The sequence below is a fragment of the Mixophyes fleayi genome, chromosome 10 (genome assembly GCF_038048845.1).
Source record: "Mixophyes fleayi isolate aMixFle1 chromosome 10, aMixFle1.hap1, whole genome shotgun sequence".
Taxonomy (NCBI): Eukaryota; Metazoa; Chordata; class Amphibia; order Anura; family Limnodynastidae; genus Mixophyes; species Mixophyes fleayi.
In genome coordinates, this window is record NC_134411.1 from 77,858,335 (window position 1) to 77,877,897 (window position 19,563).

The 19,563-nt window shown below is 41.2% G+C and overlaps 2 protein-coding genes across 4 annotated transcripts in view; one reads left to right on the top strand and one right to left on the bottom strand.

Moving 5' to 3' along the window:
* The window catches only part of LOC142104325 (uncharacterized), a 190,069-nt gene that overhangs the window by 18,903 nt on the left and 151,603 nt on the right, over positions 1–19,563 (top strand). The gene's annotated exons all lie outside the window — the stretch shown is intronic.
* The window catches only part of LOC142104326 (cytochrome P450 2J4-like), a 258,403-nt gene continuing 250,088 nt past the window's right edge, over positions 11,249–19,563 (bottom strand). The window contains exon 10 of the transcript XR_012679557.1: positions 11,249–11,361. The gene's annotated coding sequence lies outside the window, so the exon portion shown is untranslated. The remainder of the gene's footprint in view (positions 11,362–19,563) is intronic.

Here is a 19,563-nt window from a genome sequence, read left to right on the forward strand (position 1 = left end):
TACATCTTCAACCCCCTCTCTACTCACACCCCATCCCGTTCCCTGCGATCGACCAATGACCATCGCCTCTCCTCCACTCTGATCACCTCATCCCACTCCACAATACAAGATTTATCCCGGCTGCCCCCCTCCACTGGAACGACCTCCATCGCTCCATCCAGCTATCCCCTAATTTGTGCACTTTTTTAAATGGGCACTTAAAACTCCCTTCTTCCTGAAAGCATACCAGCCATCCACCTAACCAGCTCTCCATGCCAGATTTCCTCACCTCTCCCTTCTCCTGTCCTCTCGCTTCTCTTGTGATTGATCCCATCTGACTCCCCATTGTGCTTCCTGACTGTTTACCCTCCCTTTAGAATGTAATCTCTCGCGAGCAGGGCTGTCTCTCTACCTATTCTTCTGCTCCATCTTCAATGTGCATGCTATGTTTGGAGTTATTGAAGTCCTGGTATTTTTTGTTTATTGTTGTGTATGTTTCTACTCTGTAAACCTTGTGGCGCCCTATAAAGATTTTTAATAATAATAATTACTGCTCCACTTTCTACTACTTCCTTCCTTCTTTTGAACACTTCTTTTTAAGTTTTAAGCTCCTCTTATATTTTGATTACAATGGCCCTTTGTTTGTTTTAGACCAAATGGGCCCCAAATCGCTGCTTGTGTAGGACACAGGATCCATCAGAGCTTGATAGGCACTGCCTAAAATCTGGTTCCCTGATGACTGCTCTGGTTATCCGCCATCCACAGTTACTGGGCTCATCTAATTAGATTGGCTCAGTGTGTCAACATTGGACATGAGTTTGTCAAGTCAGCTTCACGTTCCAGTAAAAAACATAGCACACTCATGCATATTATTGTTTAAAGTGAATTGTTTTATATAGGCATTTATACAAAATAGTTACCAAAGTGCCCATATAATGTGTAATTAGCAAAATACAGACATATAATTAACATACAGAGTCCTAGTAACTAACCACAACAAGTCTGATAGCAGTTTATATGAATAGGTGAGGTGAAACTATTCTTTTGTCAAAAGGTCTCCCTCTCGGACACATGTTACAGATATAGTTGTGATTGGTTGGGTTCTACCATAGAAATAGTAGACATATACCAAGCCTATGAAACCAGTAAACTGCTCGGATTACTCCAACTGCATGTGTTGATATCATTCATGTTTTGTGCTTCAGTCTAACGGGACCATCATACAGGTAACTGCAGAACAGACCCTCCATTAAACTTCTTAGTAATGGATAGAAGAGGCCCTAACCGTGTTTTTAAGTTGAAACTTATTGGTGCCCTAGAACAGAGCTCAATAAAATGCGTTTGGCAAGTACACATGGTGACTAGAAAGTACACATGGTGATTGGAGGAGAAAATCGCCAGTCTGCTTTCATAACAGTCTCATAGCAGGGCAAGAAGGAACGATCTGCCAGCTCCCAATGGCCGGCCGACTACTTTAATTAGCAGGGTACAAAGTGATCTCTGGAGAAAAAAAATTATCCCCCTTCCTCTTGCTGCATGCAAAATGCCCTGTCTCACCTTGTAATTCATTCTGCCCAATCCCACACCACTTTGTACCTTGTATACAAGCAGCGGGTATAGAAGGAGATGTCCCCGGTATCTTGCATTATGCTTCAGCATCACTGGCTGTGAGCAGGGCACTCAAGAACATTGTCAAGCCTAACAGCCAATAGCTAGGGCCTGGGCAAAGTATCTGTCTGTCCATCTGTCTATAATTAACCGTAAATAAACCTATTAAAATGTGGTGGTTACTTTTCTAAAATTATATCACTTTTATTTGTAAAAAAACAACAACCCTATAATTGGAAAATGTACACCTGATGAAGGGTCTGTGTGTATTTCTTCTTAGTTTGCTATTTAATATTACATTCAAACATTCAAGTAGTCGGCTCAGCCTTTGAATGTGACTTCTGTTGTAAAATACGTACTGCACACTGCCTGTGAATGGTGTTTATAGCTGGCTCAAGCAGAGTAATATATGATCTTTATTACTTACTGCCAGTCTGTTAAATACAGCGTCCATAAATCCAGCCCCCATACACCAGCAGTGCAGGGAGCTAAACACAGACTGGTTCACATTCAGCTACCGCTCGGGGCCTGCAATTCAAAGGCAATAGGAAAGAGAAAAAACATTCAAGCAGAGCAAAGTATTAGCAAACCCGTTATTCTCAGAACATGAAATGTTATTATCAATAGGATATATACACTCAGTGGCCACTTCATTAGGTATTCTCGTACACCTTCTTGTTAATGCAAATACTTAATCAGCCAGTCATGCGGAAACAACTTGGTGCATGAAAGCATGCTGAGATGGTCAAGAGGTTCAGTTGTTGTTCAGCTCAAACAATAGAATAAGGAATAAATGTGATCTAAGTGACTTTGACCGTGAAATGATTGTTTCTTACCAAGGGATTGAGTATCTCAGAAATTGCCTAGCTCCTGGGATTTTCACACACAATAGTCTCTAGAGTTTACAGAGAATGGTGTGCAAAACGAGTGAGGTCAGAGGAGAATGGGCAGACTGATTTAAGCGGAAAGGTGACAGTAACTCAAATAACCATGTTTTACAATAGTGGTATGCAGAAGAGCATTTCTGAAGGCGCATCACATTGAACCTTGAAGTGGATGTGCTACAGCAGCAGAAAACTACACCGGGTTCCACTCCTGTCGGCTAAGAACAGGAAACTGAGGCTACAGTGGGCACAGGTCCACCAAACCTGTATAGTTCAATATTGGAAAAACATTGTTTGGTTTGAGAAATCTCATTTTACGCTGCAGCATGTAGATGGCAGTTTCAGAACTTGGTGCAAACAATCTGAATCCACGGATTCATCCTTCCTGGTGTCAACGGTGCAGGCTGGTATTGGTGGTGTAATAGTGCGGGGAATGTTTTCTTGGCACACATTTGAATCCCTTAATAACAGTTGAGCTTTGTTTAAATGCCACACTGTACCTGAGTATTGTTGTCACCATGTGCATCCCTTTATGGCCACAGTCTACCCTTCTTCTAATGGCTACTTCCAGCAGGATGGCACGCCATGTTACACATGTCATTTGGAGTTAATGTCACAAATCTCACAATGAGTTCAGTGTACTCCAATAGTCTCCACAGTCACCAGATCTCAATTCAGTAGAGTACCTTTGGGATGTGGTGGAACAGGAGATTTGCAGCCTGAATGTGCAGCCGACAAATCTGTACCATCTCCCTGATGCTATCATGTTTCCAGCACCTTGTTGTATCCAGGAAACAAAGAATGCCAGCCTATTCACTGTGACAGCCAGGCTGAAGACAGAGTAGCGGAGACCAGCGGACTGCAAGACAGCGGGCCCCCAGGTAAGTATGTGTTGCGCTGTTGCTCATGGGGCGGGGGGGGGGGGGGGTGTCGCTCATCAGGGGGGCCCGTACTGGACCCCATGATTTCTGAAGGTGGCCCTGATAGTGACACACAGAGTGCATAGTACCATCAAGTCTGCATCTGTACATAGACTGCATATAAGTGTACTACTACAAGTTTATACCTGACTGTATTGCATGACTGCTGCTGTACTACAGAACTGTATCTACCAACTGTGAGTACCTGCATAATCAAGTGTTATTCCCAAGTTCAATAAACAGCAACCTGTTTAAGTTTAAAGCGTTTGTGGCTTCACATCCACCTAACACCGCTGACACCTTTCACAACGCCAAAGGTATAACCAATACACTTTTGCATACAGGGAACACCCCACAACACGTGCTGTTTGGAGATGCTCTGACCCAGTCGTCCTACCATCACAATTTGGACAATGTCGGAGAATCTCAGGTTCTGCCTATTTTTGTTCTGCTTCCAACACCTCAACTTCTAGAACTGACTGTTCACTTGCTGCCTAATTTACCCGCCTTTTGACAGGTGCCATTGCAATGTGATAATCAGTGTTGTGGCTGATCAGTGTATTTTATAGGTAAAAGTTTTCAGGAATTTGTCATAAATTACATTTATTTATGATTTAGGCTGTGAAATGTATTTAAGGATTTGGAAGAAGCGCTCTAAGGAACAATATGCACTCAAGACTTTGTTGAAGTGCAGGAAGTTCTATCAGGTCCATTTACATCAAAGAGCTTTTACGGAGTTAAATAACACCCGGAATATGCTTTTATTTTAGTTAACATTGAAATCTTTGTTGTAGTTTACATCAAAGCTCTGTTTTATACAGCACTGTAATATTTGTAGTGCTAGCACTCCTTGTGTAAGTATGGAAATTTGAGTGAAACAGAGAAATTTAAAGGTGCTCAGAAATGAATGCTTCAAGAAACAAGCACAGCGCTGACAGATGTAGCAGAGCCTTAAAGGAATATTAATGGGCACAGTATTTATGGAGTATTATAGCAGGTAATAAAGGCACATATATTTTAAAATATGTTAAGGGTCTGGCATAATGTGGGATCTGCTACATATATCAGTTGTAGGTATCATGATAGATTTTGTGGGCCTCTTAAATCCTCCAAAGGACTGCACATTAAATTTTTTAAATTGTTTTTTTAAACAAAGATGAACAAGAATACACGTTATTGTATTAATATACAACATACAATTTATTGAGGATTTCCATTGAAGTGCAGAGGGTCTGAAATACTGTCATTTTGAGCCTTTAGGACTGTCGCGATCTGTCTCCATTTGCAGTAGCGTCTACCCTGTTATTTCTTTGTCTTTGTGTTAAGAGTTAACATCTGGATCCTAATCACCTGTGGTTGGCTTTTAAGAGACTGCCTTTCCCTGCAACCTAGGCCAGTTCATCAGTTGTCTTTGGTGCTACTGATTCCTCGGGGTAGCTTCTGTATTCTGTTCCTGACTGACTTTCTGGTATTGACTCCTTCTTGTCTCTTTGTTTTGCACCTCATTTTATGGCCCATACCCAGCTTTATTTTGACTTTGCTCCTGCTTTCTCCCTGGTATCATTGTAGACCTTCTGGCTTCTGTCTCCTGACTTCCCTGACCCTCCTTTTGCCTGATTCTCCGATGAGTGCCCCAGTGCATCATGCCTCCTGGTTAACCTGGACACCTGTGCTGCCTGAATCTGCAGACTATCACTACCACCTGATATCCAGCTTTCAAGCTTCCCAGCTTACCTGAAGTTCCATGCTACCTGTGCCTGCATCTTATCACTACTACTTGGCATGTCAGTCTGGAAAACCACACTATAATGTGGAAAACCAGATTCTCCAGCTTCTCTGCTCTATCTGGCAAACCAGAAATCTAGTATCTACAATCCACAGTATAGTTTGGAATACCAGAGTCTAAAGCTTCCCAGTTTAGTGGAATTAATGCCATTTTTCTGCTATGTTCCAGAAGAGAGTTATGATATTTTAAAATCCATTACTAGAACTGTTCTTGCACATAGGGCAATTAATTGGTTCTATTACAGATTAGCATACCAGTGTTGCAAGCCTCTTCCTCCTGTGTCCCAGCTGTCATGGCAATAGCCGTGACGTCACTTCTGGGAGCTCCGTCCTGGCTGTCACCAGGACAACGGCCGAGACGCTTTTCCAATCAATGTTGCATTGCATTATCTGTGGCAGCTGGGCGCGTGCGCAAATATGTTTAATTAATCACCTACTGGGGTGCCAATTAGTGTGCATCAAGGCCCTAACTCTTGATTGGCCACTTCTTGTATTTAAGGCAGGGAGGGCTTAGCCTCCGTTGGTGCTGTGCATTTGTTGACCTGCTCTGTGTTCCTGTGGATACTGTGCCGAATTTCTGATTGACTCCTGTTGTAACTCCTGGCTTCTTTCTGGACCCTGCCTGCACTCTGCCATGACCTTTGGCTTTGTTGTTTGGATATTCTCGCTTGCTGCCAGCCCTGACATTTTGGCTTGTCCCTGACTACTCTTCCTGTTACAGTCCCTTGACCCCGGCCTGCTTCTGACCATTCGCTCCTATGTTGGCTACCGCCTCCTACCTACCTGCTTTGGTATTGCAGATAAGCTTCCACTACGCTAAGTGTTAAGACCTGGGGGCATCCAAGTACCTGTGAGCGCAACAAGCTCTACGGGAAAGGTGACTGCTATAGGCAATGTTTTCTGTCACCTGTTCTGGAGCTTATGTCAGTAGCCGCTAGCTGTAACAACCAGAACACCTCTTTAGTGATGTTACTAAGGTAGGGTTTTTTTGCAAGTAAAAATGTTTAAAAGTAGGGAAATGATTTTATAAAGTGTTATCAGTTGTTGGGGATCAGCTTTTGAAAAATTGGCCACCTTCTAGCCTGCGACCAGGCGGTAGATTGCGTAAAAAAGATCGTGAGTGTAGTTATTCTATTTCTGTGTTTTAAGAAACTGATTTGCTCTTAGATTTTTGTATGTCAATTTGATATATATATTTTTATTCAATAAGCATTGTGACATTTTGTCGTTTTAAATCCCATTTAATAACTTTCTCTCTTCTGTGTTTTTAAAGAATGTAAATGTCAGGACTAGGTTTTCTAACTCTACATTTATGCAGGAAATTGTTTGGTTTATAGTAACTCTGATTAAATTCGGTTATGTTTGCTTTTTTGAATAAGTCAGGCAGTAACGTAACACTTCCTAAGAGTGTCAGCTGTTGAACTAAATCTTTGCGGTTGCAGTACTTGGTTAATGGTGAGTGTAAGATATATTTTTGGTGGGTTAGAGTCATTTTTAGACAGATCATGTGTTTTTTCTGTTGATTAACTTTTTCACACGCACATGTTACCATGCCCAAGTGTCGTCCCTTAATGAGCTACCATTTCTAATAATGATAAATAATATATCTGCATTGTTAATAGTGCATAGTAATATACCAATAATATTATAATGACCATTACTAACACCATTGTAGTAGCAGTAATGTCCATTAATTTAAAAGCATTGGTTGTACTGTCCATTAGTATGACAGCATCTCAGAAAGGTCCAGTAATATATCAGCAGTAGTTGCTTTGCCCAATAATATGTCAGCAGTACAGTAATGCCCATTAGTAAACCATCACTATTAAATAATGCCCAAAAATGTATTAGAAGTGGCTGTAGTATTCAGTAACGTGCCAGAAAGACAGTAATGTCCAATAATATTTCAGCAGTAGTTATACTGTCCATTAATATGTCAGCAGTAATTGTAGGGACTAGTAATATGTCTGTAGCAGAATAATGCCCAGTAATAAGCTACCATTAGTAGTATTGCACAGTAATAGATCTGCAGTAGTTGTACTGACCACTAATATACTAGCAGTGCAGAAATTGAGAATCATGACCTTGAGAATCATGACCTCAGCAAGTGATGAGCTATAAGGCATACTTACCAACCTTTGCAGCCAGCTGTCTGGGAGGTGGCTCTATCATTGGGGCGTGGCCATGCAAATTGTGCCATTAGGCCATGCCCTCGGCCACGCTTTTGGCCATTTCAGCCTATCAGTGGGTGAAGGCGGGCTAGGATGACTTGTTTAGCTCCACCTTCACCAACGAGGTGACCTGGACCCGGGAGGCTGCCCTGCTCTCCTGGGAGTCCGGGAGCACTCCCAAAAATTTGGGAGTCTCCCGTACATTCCAGGAGAGTAGGCAACTATGCTATAAGATGATCATAGTTGTACAACTACATTAATATGTAGAAGTAAACACCACAAGCTTTAAGTCAAACTGTAAGATATAAGTAAAGATCTACTTAATTTATTTTCTTCAAATGAGATGACCTAGCGCCCATTCCTTTGAACACTGGCACATCGCTACACATGCTCTATGTGCGCTACATGTTCTTTGTTGTTACCTGTTTGCTGTTCACCCACAGGAGCCTAAGGTGGGATTGATTGAACTACAGGCGGCTGGTTAACACAACAGTCCTACAGAGGTAGTTGTAAAGAAGAAATACACCACCACTACCCACCACGATGACATGGGGTTAAATTTCCAAGCAAATCTCCAAGTAATCCATGTGAAGAATTCACCACATTTCTAAAATGATTTGATTTATGTCTTGATTTAAAGGACATGTGGGTACCCAGGTGTTTGTTAATTTTGGATGCACAAGGCCATGTATAATGTAGGAGTTAGGCTGTTGTTTGTACCACCCCAGCATTTCAGAGGTCTGAAGCAGAACATTAACGATGAGTGGGAAACATGAAGTTTTTCTTGCATTAGGACTATATTCTTTGTCAGAATTCAGCACTCGAATTACCAGGATACAGATTGGAAATGTCTGTTTTTTTCTGCTGTCATTTGATGTCTGTGTTTCTATTTATAGTTCAACATGTTATATAAAGCTACATACTCCACAAATCACAGACACCTACATTGATATATAGCACTGGTGCATGTATGTTAAATTTAAGTAGCACGTGGACGGTGATGGTGTATAACCATTAATCTCTATATATTACACCATAAGAGAGATGTGGTAGGAAGCAACGAGGAGTTTAGTAGTGAGGAAGTCGCAGCATATGTATTAATGTTCAGACCTCACTATCTACCTAATGAGATGTACATAGTGAAATAAATCACTTGCCTGTTTATAGCTGTTTGTTAGTTACAGGTTTTTATCCATCACTGTGGGAAGTTGCCCCATTTGTTCATGTTGCTCCTACTTTCTCTGAGAAATCTAGGCAATCTTGAAATTGTGTCTGGTTTCTCTTGCAGTGTGATTGGTTGGAGGACTGGGACGGTACCAATCAACCAATCACTCTGCAAGAAAGTAGATAAAGACAATTTAAACTGTCGCTGTCTATAGTTGCTTATGGCAAGCAACAGCACCATGAATAGAAGACTTTACCACAGATGAATCCGCTCTCGGGAATTAGACAGAAGCAACATGAAAAGGTCAGCATGTGTAACTAAACCTTACAGGTTGGTACTTACTTTTTATTTTACTATGTATGTCCTATTACGTATATAGTGGGGTCTTAATATAAGTGGAATTAGCTATTAAAAAAATGAGCAGTACGAAAGTATAATTGAGTCAAACAGATTTTCTGTTTTGCCTTGTACCCATTGGACTTTAATTTCTCACCATTTTTAAGGTTCATACAAGGCATGCTTACTGGTCTGAAAATAGAACTCATTGTTTACAATGGCACCGTACCCACTGTTCTGTGACTAGGGTTTTTGGGTGTGTTGCATTTTCATAGTGTTTTTTTTATTTAATGTGCTTTCAATAGAAAATTGTGAAAGCCTACAGTGACCTCCCAACGCTGGTAACAAACACATATCAAATGTGTCTGTGATCAGTATACGTTTCAACTCACATTTTTAGTAGTGTTAAATAAGGACAAATACTTTTTTGCTGTTTGACCAGATGTAAGCCAACTCTCCTCTCTCTCTCTCCCCCCCTCTACCACCCCCACCCGCCCCTCGGTCCCCCTCTCCTCCTTGTGGTCGTATATTTACAAATTGTTGAATGCAGAGTTGAACAAGCTTCAGTGTTTCAGCTGTTCCTAATTTGCATCACCCATGATCATTATGGGAGATATACCTGAGCATCAGAGGAAATATAGCTGAAATGTCAAATGTTGTCCATGCTTTATTTAAAAGAAAGCAAATTCTGCCCATTGAAAGGTTAAGTATCCTTTTAGACTGATATTTTTATCCCTCAACCTTTAAAAAGCAGTTCATCCATTGTACAATGGCTCCTCCTTGTAAAACATGTGACACGTAAACTATTTAACGTTTATTTCATTTCTCCTGTATTTTCAGTATTGACACTTTTCTTGACTTTAGTTGTATAGAGTTGAAGTACCTGCACCTACAAGCAACTGTACATAAACAGATATGTGAAAGGAGAATATATAACTACTATATGTTTAGTGTTCTAAAATCACCTTTCTTACATGCCTACGTGAAATTAACCAGCTTTTGAGCAGGTACAATTATTCCTGAGTACCAGTACTGTTAGGACCATGCTCACTGTGTCCCTGGGACACTTTCTGTGACATCAAGAAACTGTAGGGCATTTGCCAGTTTTCAGCACATTGGTGCTAAATGATCACATTAGTATCTCTGGAGCTTCAGTCCAGACCAACAACTAATATATAGTGAAAAAGTCATATTAGTAAAAAGTTCCAGACAGAGGCATGAGCATAATATGATAGCTGCTTTCTCAAGAAAGGTGTACGTGTTAATAGCTATACATTACAATTAGGCTTTTACGCAGACTTATTTTTATAGTTAGATGATGCAAAACTGAGTGATGAGTACTCCATGCAACAATGTCCCCATTCTCCCACTTATCCACCTACTTATTATAAGTATTATTATTGTTGTTAATATTATCTTTTCATTTTTTTATGCATTGAAAGCCCTTTTTATTGAAGCTGTACTGTTAGGGAGAACTGTGGTATATCATACATAACACAGCTAAGGACACAAAACCATTGGATGCAAAGCATTAAATGCAGGAAATACTTTACAAGTGGGGCGTAGGAATATTTATATTGTACTCCAATTGGTAAGTGGACCAGAACCTTCTGACAATAGAAGCACAGGAGGGTCTGGATCCCTCTAGAAGGCTGCCTGTTGGATTATCATTGGGCTGCAACTGGTGGTCCTGATGAGGGACCTTATTTGGAACTTCAAGTGTACTTTTCTTTTCCTGGTACACATACTATCGATGGAAAACTCATTTGTTATTGTAAAATAAAATAAAAACTCTTGTAGGGCCTGTCTGACTTCCCCAGCATGTGATTTCTTGAGCAGTATAGCTTTATCCAATTGCCAGGTGTGTGTTGGAGGGACGGGAGGGAGGGGTAGTGTAATATATACCTAAGTTGACAGAGGTGGTTGCATGTTCTGACCATGAGATGGGGGTGATCCATATCCCAGCCATTTTTTTGGGAAAGGTATCTGCAAAGAGTTGATCTATGTGCAAGTATATCTTATGGGATCCTGAGTAGTGTGTGAAATGTTTTATGGGAGTTGTGTTTGACTCTTAATGAGTCATAAAGGCTGAGTAATTTGAGCAACAGTTTTCTGTCCTCCAGGCGGGGTGGATTTTAATGGAATTTTATCTAATTTTGGATGACATTAGTCACTACCCCCCCCTCCAGGATCACATGCCCCTCTACAACCTGCCCAAAATAGTAGTGAAAATATACTTTGATGTGTCAAATGAGGCCAGAATGAAGGTGATATGCATATACATGTCTACAAATGTTAAATATGTATGTATGTGTGTATATTTATACAGTCAAGTCTATAAATATTGGGACATCGACACAATTCTCATATTTTGGGCTCTATACACCACCACAATGGATTTGAAATGAAACTAACAAGATGTGCTTTAACTGCAGACTTTCAGCTTTAATTTGAGGGTATTTACATCCAAATCAGGTGAACGGTGTAGGAATTTCAACGGTTTCTATATGTGCCTCCCACTTTTTAAGGGACCAAAAGTAATGGGACAATCGACTCAAAAGCTATTTCATGGACATTTGTGGGCTATTCCCTCGTTATTTTATCATCAATTAAGCAGGTAAAAGATCTGGAGTTAATTCTAGGTGTGACATTTGCATTTGGAATCTGTTGTTGTCGACTCTCCATATGAGATCCAAAGAGCTGTCACTATCAGTGAAGCAAGCCATCATTAGGCTGGAAAATCAAAACAAACCCATCAGAGAGATAGCAAAAACATTAGCTGTGGCCAAATCAGCTGTTTGGAACATTCTTATAAAGAGAGAACGCACCGGAGAGCTCAGCAATACCAAAAGACCCGGAAGACCACGGAAAACAACTGAGGTGGATGACAAAAGATTTTTTTCCCTGGTGAAGAAAAACCCCATCACAACAGTTGGCCAAATCAAGAACACTCTCCAGGAGGTAGGTGTATATGTGTCAAAGTCAACAATCAAGAGAAGACTTCACAAGAGTGAATATAGAGGGTTCACCACAAGATGTAAACCACTTGTAAGCCACAAAAACGGGAAGACCAGATCAGAGTTTGCCAATCAACATCTAAAAAATCCATTACAGTTTTGGAACAACATCCTATGGACAGATGAGACAAAGATCAACTTGTACCAGAGTGATGGGAAGAGAAGAGTATGGAGAAGGAAAGGAACTGCTCATGATCCAAAACATACCACCTCATCAGTGAAGCATGGTGGTGGTAGTGTCATGGCGTGGGCATGTATGGCTGCCAATGGAACTAGTTCCCTTGTATTTATTGATGATATGACTGCTGACAAAAGCAGCAGGATGAATTCTGAAGTGTTTCGGGCAATATTATCTGCTCATATTCAGTCACATGCTTCAGAACTCATTGGACGGCGCTTCACAGTGCAGATGGACAATGACCCGAATCATACTGCAAAAGCAACCAAAGAGTTTTTTAAGGCGAACAAGTGGAATGTTATGCAATGGCCAAGTCAATCACCTGACCTGAATCCGATTGAGCATGCATTTCACTTGATGAAAACAAAACTGAAGGAAAAATTCCCCAAGAACAAGCAGGAACTGAAGACATTTGCAGTAGAGGCCTGGCAGAGCATCACCATGGATGAAACCCAGCGTCTGGTGATGTCTATACTTCCAGACTTCAGGCTGTAATTGACTGCAAAGGATTTGCAACAAAGTATTAAAAAGTGAAAGTTTGATGTAGGATTGTTTAGTTTGTCCCATTACTTTTGGTCCCTTAAAAAGTGAGAGGCACATAGAGAAACCGTTGCACTTCCTACACTGTTCACCTGATTTGGATGTAAATACCCTCAAATTAAAGCTGAAAGTCTGCAGTTAAAGCCCATCTTGTTAGTTTCATTTCAAATCCATTGTGGTGGTGTAGAGAGCCCAAAATATGAGAATTGTGTCGATGTCCCAATATTTATGGACTTGACTGTACCTCCCAACACTGTAAATCCTGAAATAGGCCAATCTCTGTCCACAAATGGTCAAATTTGGTTAAAATTCCACCCACCCAATTCATGGCCTGCGATTCAGGATGTCCAGCCAAAATCGGGACAGTTGTATGAAGTATGTATATGCCTTCTGGGTCAGAGATTATCTTCATGTGAGAGAACAAGATATTACTATGAATGAGAATGTGCTTGTTGTTTGCCAAGGCCTTTTTGTCAATGGATGTTGGTTACAAAATTGGGCCTTTTCAAGCAAGACAGTGTCTGCTTTAGCCTTGTTAAAGGCTTGCAGGATCATTGTTCTCTACCCTGGTTTTAACACTCATGGTTAATAGGGAGAAGATGAGAGAGCTTAAAAAGACAGCTTGCAGATTGGTTCGAATATCCTAATAAGGGTGGATGTGCTGATTTGGTGACACCAAAGAAAAAGGAGAGAAAATTTGGGGGTAGGGAAAGGGAGAACCCGAGTGGTCCATAACCTTGTAGCATCTAAAATATCTAATGGCAAAAGGCATGATTAGCAAGATCAAATGATAACATATTTCTATGGAAGATGAGCAGAACACATATAAGCTGGGAGGAAGCAAACTCAAGGAATCATTATAAGAACAATTAATACTATGTTCTCTCCTAGTGGGGTGTAGAGGCACAGTAAATTGATAGATCTTTAAACAGTTCAGGTTTACATAATCTGTATTGCGAAGGCTGAAATCGTATTCACTAGTAAAACTGGTTGACCTAGCATATTACATTATTGAGCAGTTGACAGTTTCCACACATGCAAATCGATTGCTCACTCTCTTGTACTTCTCCTTAATTATTGTGGGATCTTCTTCCAGTAAGTCTGAGGTGGTGGTCTATAGCTTGCTCAGAGCCTTCTGCAGCATTTCAGGTCGCCCTTAGAAGCCCCTGTGAGGATCTGTTGGAGTAGAGCCAGGAGCTTACACTGCACATTGTTACACCAGGCTCTGCTTTCGACTTTCTCCAACTTCTCCTTTACCTAGTCCATCTTAGATTTCAGTTTTGTGATCTCTTGGTCCGCCCCAGCTTAGACATGAAAAATTCCATCATCCATGGCCTCCAAAGAGTCTGTGTGGCTGTCTATGGTTGTGAGCTCAGACTTGAAGTTTACTTTGACCTAGCATAAGTCCTGCTGAAACGTGGGCTTTTAATTTTGAATCACACTATTTGCCAGTGGCTTTATATTCACAAGCAATTTATCATGGGGTTCTGGCTCTGGGCTTGGGTGGTAGCCCAGATTCTGACCAGACATGCCTGTATGCTCTTTTGTTTTAGAGAATTGTGAAGGATCTTGTTTTGTGGTCTTCTTGCTTCTGGAAGACATGGGTGTAAGGACAAGACTATGTTAGTATGGAAGTAGAACAATAAATGTGTTGGAGTACTTGACAAGATAACATATGTGGGAATATTTCACCCAGGGCTATGGCTTGGTTAATATAAGTACAGATATATAACAATATGCAGAATAAGATGACTTTGTATAATACTCTGCACAATAATCAACAAGATGAGTATGACCATAATAGATATCACAAGACAAAAACCATACAGTGTATATTCTAGATCTTATATCCCACTTGATTTAATCCACCCGATTTATGAGATAATACAGGAGGTGACATTGTGAGGGATAGTGGTGCGGTATGGCAGTAGGTTTCAAATATACTGTGACCGTGAAGCCGAACTGAAACATATGCCAGTCAATAGTGATGTGCAGCCCAGGTGAATTACTTCTTATGGCCATCACCAGGTAGTTGCACTCGGACCCATATTGAAGGCGAACGGTGGCTGTTAAAGATGTAGGGAGCTGGAGAGTTGTCAGGCTTGTTAGAGGAGCAAAGTCATGTGTTTGTGTCATGAGCATCAGACACATTGTCAGTTGAGGGAGGTTTAAAAAGACCCAGAGGGGACCAGCAAGATATATATATTATATACATACACTTGGGTTATAGCTTCAAAGTTGGGGGGCCATAATAGCCTACATAGGTGGTGAAGGCAGTGCTTGTATTTCTCAGTGGTGGTTGGACAAGCTCATGTGGTTGTGATTGGTCGGAACTTCTGCCGCTTGCAGTATTAGGCTTTAATCTGTGAACCGTAGGTCGGACTTCAGACACTAGTATTGGTGACAGATACCACTATCATGGCTGCTCGAGCCATTCCTGTAAAATGGATACTGCATGTGTAGGTTGGGCTTTGAGTGGAAGAAATCGGAAGCCTTGGAGTGGAGGCTCTGAGTGTTTAAGCCTGCTTCAGGCAGTTGAGTGGCTGTGCTGGCAAGGTAGGCCTTCAGATCGAATGATAGATTACAACACACAGTGACCACAGAAAATCAAAGTTACTGTCACAGGTGGGTTCAGACCGAATGATACACCAAGTAGGGGTGATTCATCACAGTGGGAACCCCAAGATTTGCAGATGAGTGTCACGGATCAGGAGAGAAGCACTTGACTGGGGTGGCAACCAGAAACGCCACCTCCGGCCAAGCCTCTTAGTTCAGAGAGGAATACTCATTAGTGATAAATCTGTAAACTTTCCATTGAGAAGGTAGAATCAAAACTAAAGTTGATGAACATGCAAGTAAAACGAGACTCTTTGAAGCACCAACAGAGAAATGCAAACCCAAACTTTGCTCATTGAAAGCTTTGGTAGGAGTGAGGTCTTTATAAAGACGGCAAACAGGTGAAGTCTTAGTACTGATCGTCTTAACCTTTAAATAGGTGCTGAGTGCGCAGTAAGTGTTATATAGAGTGTTGCATCATCCAGTACTCTTTTATTGTGTAAGGTGATGCTGGTACAGTATACATTAAGGAGCTCACGATACAAACAAATTTCTTACAATCATATGAAACGGACGGTAAAAATGTCCACATGGTCGAACATGGACATCCCCTGTAAGCACGTGTGAGGAACAAGGATACCTTGGAGTTATTATTACACTCACTGGGTTAATGTATTATCGCTTTCTGCTGCCTATCGTGTATTAATGTTTTCCAGTGGTATTGTGAAACAAGATAAGATCTGTTACTATTTTGTAATGGGATTAAAGTGCTTTGAAAATATCATGTTCCCAGAGTGGTAAAAGAATGAGAAATTGTATTTATCTCCAGGCTCCTCTTGTCTTCAAGGCATCCTGTGTGTTCTCCAGTAATTGATCATGTGGCATTTCTAGAGGATGATAAATTAATGGATTCCAACTGCACTGTCCACTTTCTTCAGTACCTTGAGAAAGTTGTTAAAACGATTCCGGTAACGCTCGTGGAAAACGGAGTCACGAACATCATTTGCAGGCAGCATTTAATCTCTTGCTCAGCTTCTAAAAAAATCATTATGCATGATTTAAAACAGACAGAAGCCTCCAATTTCCTCATTAGCTCCTGGAGGAAAGTAGATGATTTAGAGACAGTGCATACAATCATAATAACACTGATCTGTAAAGACGAGGCATTGCATTCATTATTTACCTGTTATACAACTAGTAAAGAAAGATTGCAAAGTAATTGTTTGGGAGTATTATAGAATGGCTTCACCAGCAAAATCATCATCGTTATCAGCAGCTAATTATATAGCGCCACTAACTCTGCAGCACTGTACAGAGAACTCACTCACATCAGTCCCTGCCCCATTGGAGCTTACAGTCTAAATTCCCTAACACACACACACACAGACTGAGAGAGACTAGGGGCTAGATTTACTAAACTGCGGGTTTGAAAAAGTGGTGATGTTGCCTATAGCAACCAATCAGATTCTAGCTGTCATTTATTTAGTGCATTCTACAAAATGATAGCTAGAATCTGATTGGTTGCCATAGGCAACATCTCCACTTTTTTTCCAACCCGCAGCTTAGTAAATATACCCCTAGGGGTCAATTTAATAACAGACAGTTTTACCTACCAGTATGTTTTTGGAGTGTGGGAGGAAACCTGAGCACCCGGAGGAAACCCACGCAAACACGGGGAGAACATACAAACGCCACACAGATAAGGTCATAGTTGGGAATCATGACCCCAGTGCTGTGAGGCAGAAGTGCCAACCACTAATGATCCATGCACCATCATTTTTCCAGTTCTTAAATTATACCCATTATTTTCTATTGAAACAAATTATTATCCATACAAAAGCTTTTCAAGCCTAAAGTTCAATACAAACACCCAGCAATTTTTACTGTTGTTGGGAGTCTTGTGTCCAGCTGTTCCCACTAAGCAAACAGGTCATTGGGATGCACACTGGATCCTAGATTTTTTCTCTGGTGTTATCAGTAAAGGCATAAGGATCTACTCCTGATTGAATTTACTACTAAAAATGCTTTGCTGTGCAAAGCAGATTATATGCTCGAGAAAGAACTAAGATATGTAGCCATTATTTAGGAATATTCATCACTAAGCATTATCACCAACTCTGTCAAGAAAATTATCGCCTATACTAGCAACAATCAAATCTGATCTCATGGATGTAAAAAACAAATGTCTTGGATAGGCTGAAACATCTCTGTATAGATGAACGTCCTACCAATGATGCTTTATCTATTCCATACTCCCCATTTGAGTCCACCCACATCTTTAAGTTTCTCCAACATTACACTTCACTTTTCATCAGGGTGAATAAGCTTCCTGAAATCAGGCTTATCACCCTACAGACCCTGCCTGTGAAGGGGGACTGGTTATCCCTAACTTCACAAAATGTTACCACAGCTTACCCAATGTGTCCAATGGAATACCTCTTCCCGCTTCTGGAAATCTGGATCACTGTTGAAGCAGAGAGCACCGTAGTTCTCTTCTGGTTCCCAAAACATCAGTATCCTCCACCACTAAAACCCTTCCCATCCTCTCTCTGTTACTCTTAATATGGGACTACTTCTCCCACTCTTGTCTTTCCCCATAATACTAATTTGGGACAACACCATGTTCCCTCCTGGATGGGCCACACAAACATTCAGGACCTGGGTGGTGCAAGATCTGAATGTGGTGATGATGATGATGATTTATTATTATTATACTTTAAAGCACAAACATATTAGATAGTGCTGTACATTGAGTGATCATGTTACAAGTAAATAACATATAATGACATGTAACAGAAGGTAAAGATGGCTCTGCCCAAATGATTTTACAATATAAGAGGTATGGGGAATATTTGATATGTAAAATAGTGGAAGAACAATTGTAACTGGTGGTGCGGAAAGTGTGTGTGGCTTCATTAAGCCAAAAGCATTTGTAGCCACCAATTTTAAAGCAGACATTGTCGACTGGCATTTGTGTACAGCTACCGGTAGTTTGGCATGTTGGAATGAGACAAGACAGTGGAAGCTGGGATATGAAAGATGAACCAGTCACTGTAGAAATGTCATGACCGTTAGGTGCTGGCAATGGTGACTGCCCATCAATATTTATCTGAAGTGAACCTTCTTCCTCTTCTGATGCTGGAAAAGTCTTTTGCTCCATGCTGCTATCTCGGAGTAGCTGTGTGCCCAGTATTTTTCTTTGGCACCATGATCTGTAAGCGAAATTAACCATTCCCAGAAACATCTGTTACTAATATCTTCAACTCATACATTTCTTTCATTCATTGATTTTCAGCACGGCCAACAGGGTCCTCACCATGGTGCTTCCTGTAGGGATCTCATATCCATGATTTATACAGTTGTCAAGAACTTTTTTACTCTCTCTTCCTATCCCCTCATCCACCCGGCATCAAAGCAAATTTACAAGATACATAATTGTGACTGCCACCTGCCATCTAGCATGTGACTGAAACACCATCCCCCTCACCCTCATTCCCCGCTCCGTTAGGCCTCAACAGACTCTGGCACATATATCAAACCTGGGCATTCTGGGCCCCACCCTACAATTTGAGGTAACCATTGTCATTGTAACACCTATAGATCCCTACATAATCGAGTTCAGCCATATTTAGTGTCCATCTTGATTATTACCTCCTCTCATATTTGTGTAACCCTCTGTCACTGTGTGTAGTGTAGGGTGCAAAGGGTACCTCCTTCTCAAGCTAGCTGATGGGCATGGGTGTAAATGATCAGGGGGTCCCTGCACATGCAGTTGTTTCTTTGTAAGTAGTTGGACACAGGTGATGTCACTTTGTGATGCAGTGCAATAAAAGTCACAATAATTTGGGTGCCAGACCATCTCTATGACAAACTGAACTCTTTATTTACAATCCTCTTCATCCAGCTCAGCTCTTTACTCCTCCTGCTCAGTTCTTAATGAGCAATATGAATATGGTTGCAAATATATCTCCTTACTCCTCCTGCACAGTTCTTAATGTAATCTAAATGTTCTATAACATAGTTCACATGTCTCCTACTGTACACTTCAGTGCTCCATACTTCCCTACAGTTCACTCTTCTCTGCATGGGCATTCACATGGATGCTAACCGGCAGGCAGCTTCTCCTCAATGCAGTTCTGACACTCGCTGTGTAACTCTCAACTGCAGCTCACCCCTCCTCTGCGGGGATGATTTCTCCTTTGGGCTCTGACACTTCTCTCTGTGTACTCTCAGACCCTGGCTCTGACACTTCAGCTACCATGCCTCTTGCAGCAACCCTCACTCCAGGGTCTCTTCCATGCAAAATAACCCCATATCACTAAAAGAGAACCCCAAGAGAGAGGGGGACATCTCCCCTCACTGGGATTTGGGACTCCTTCCCTCTGTATATGCAGCCACACTACTGCATGCAACAATCTGCTTTT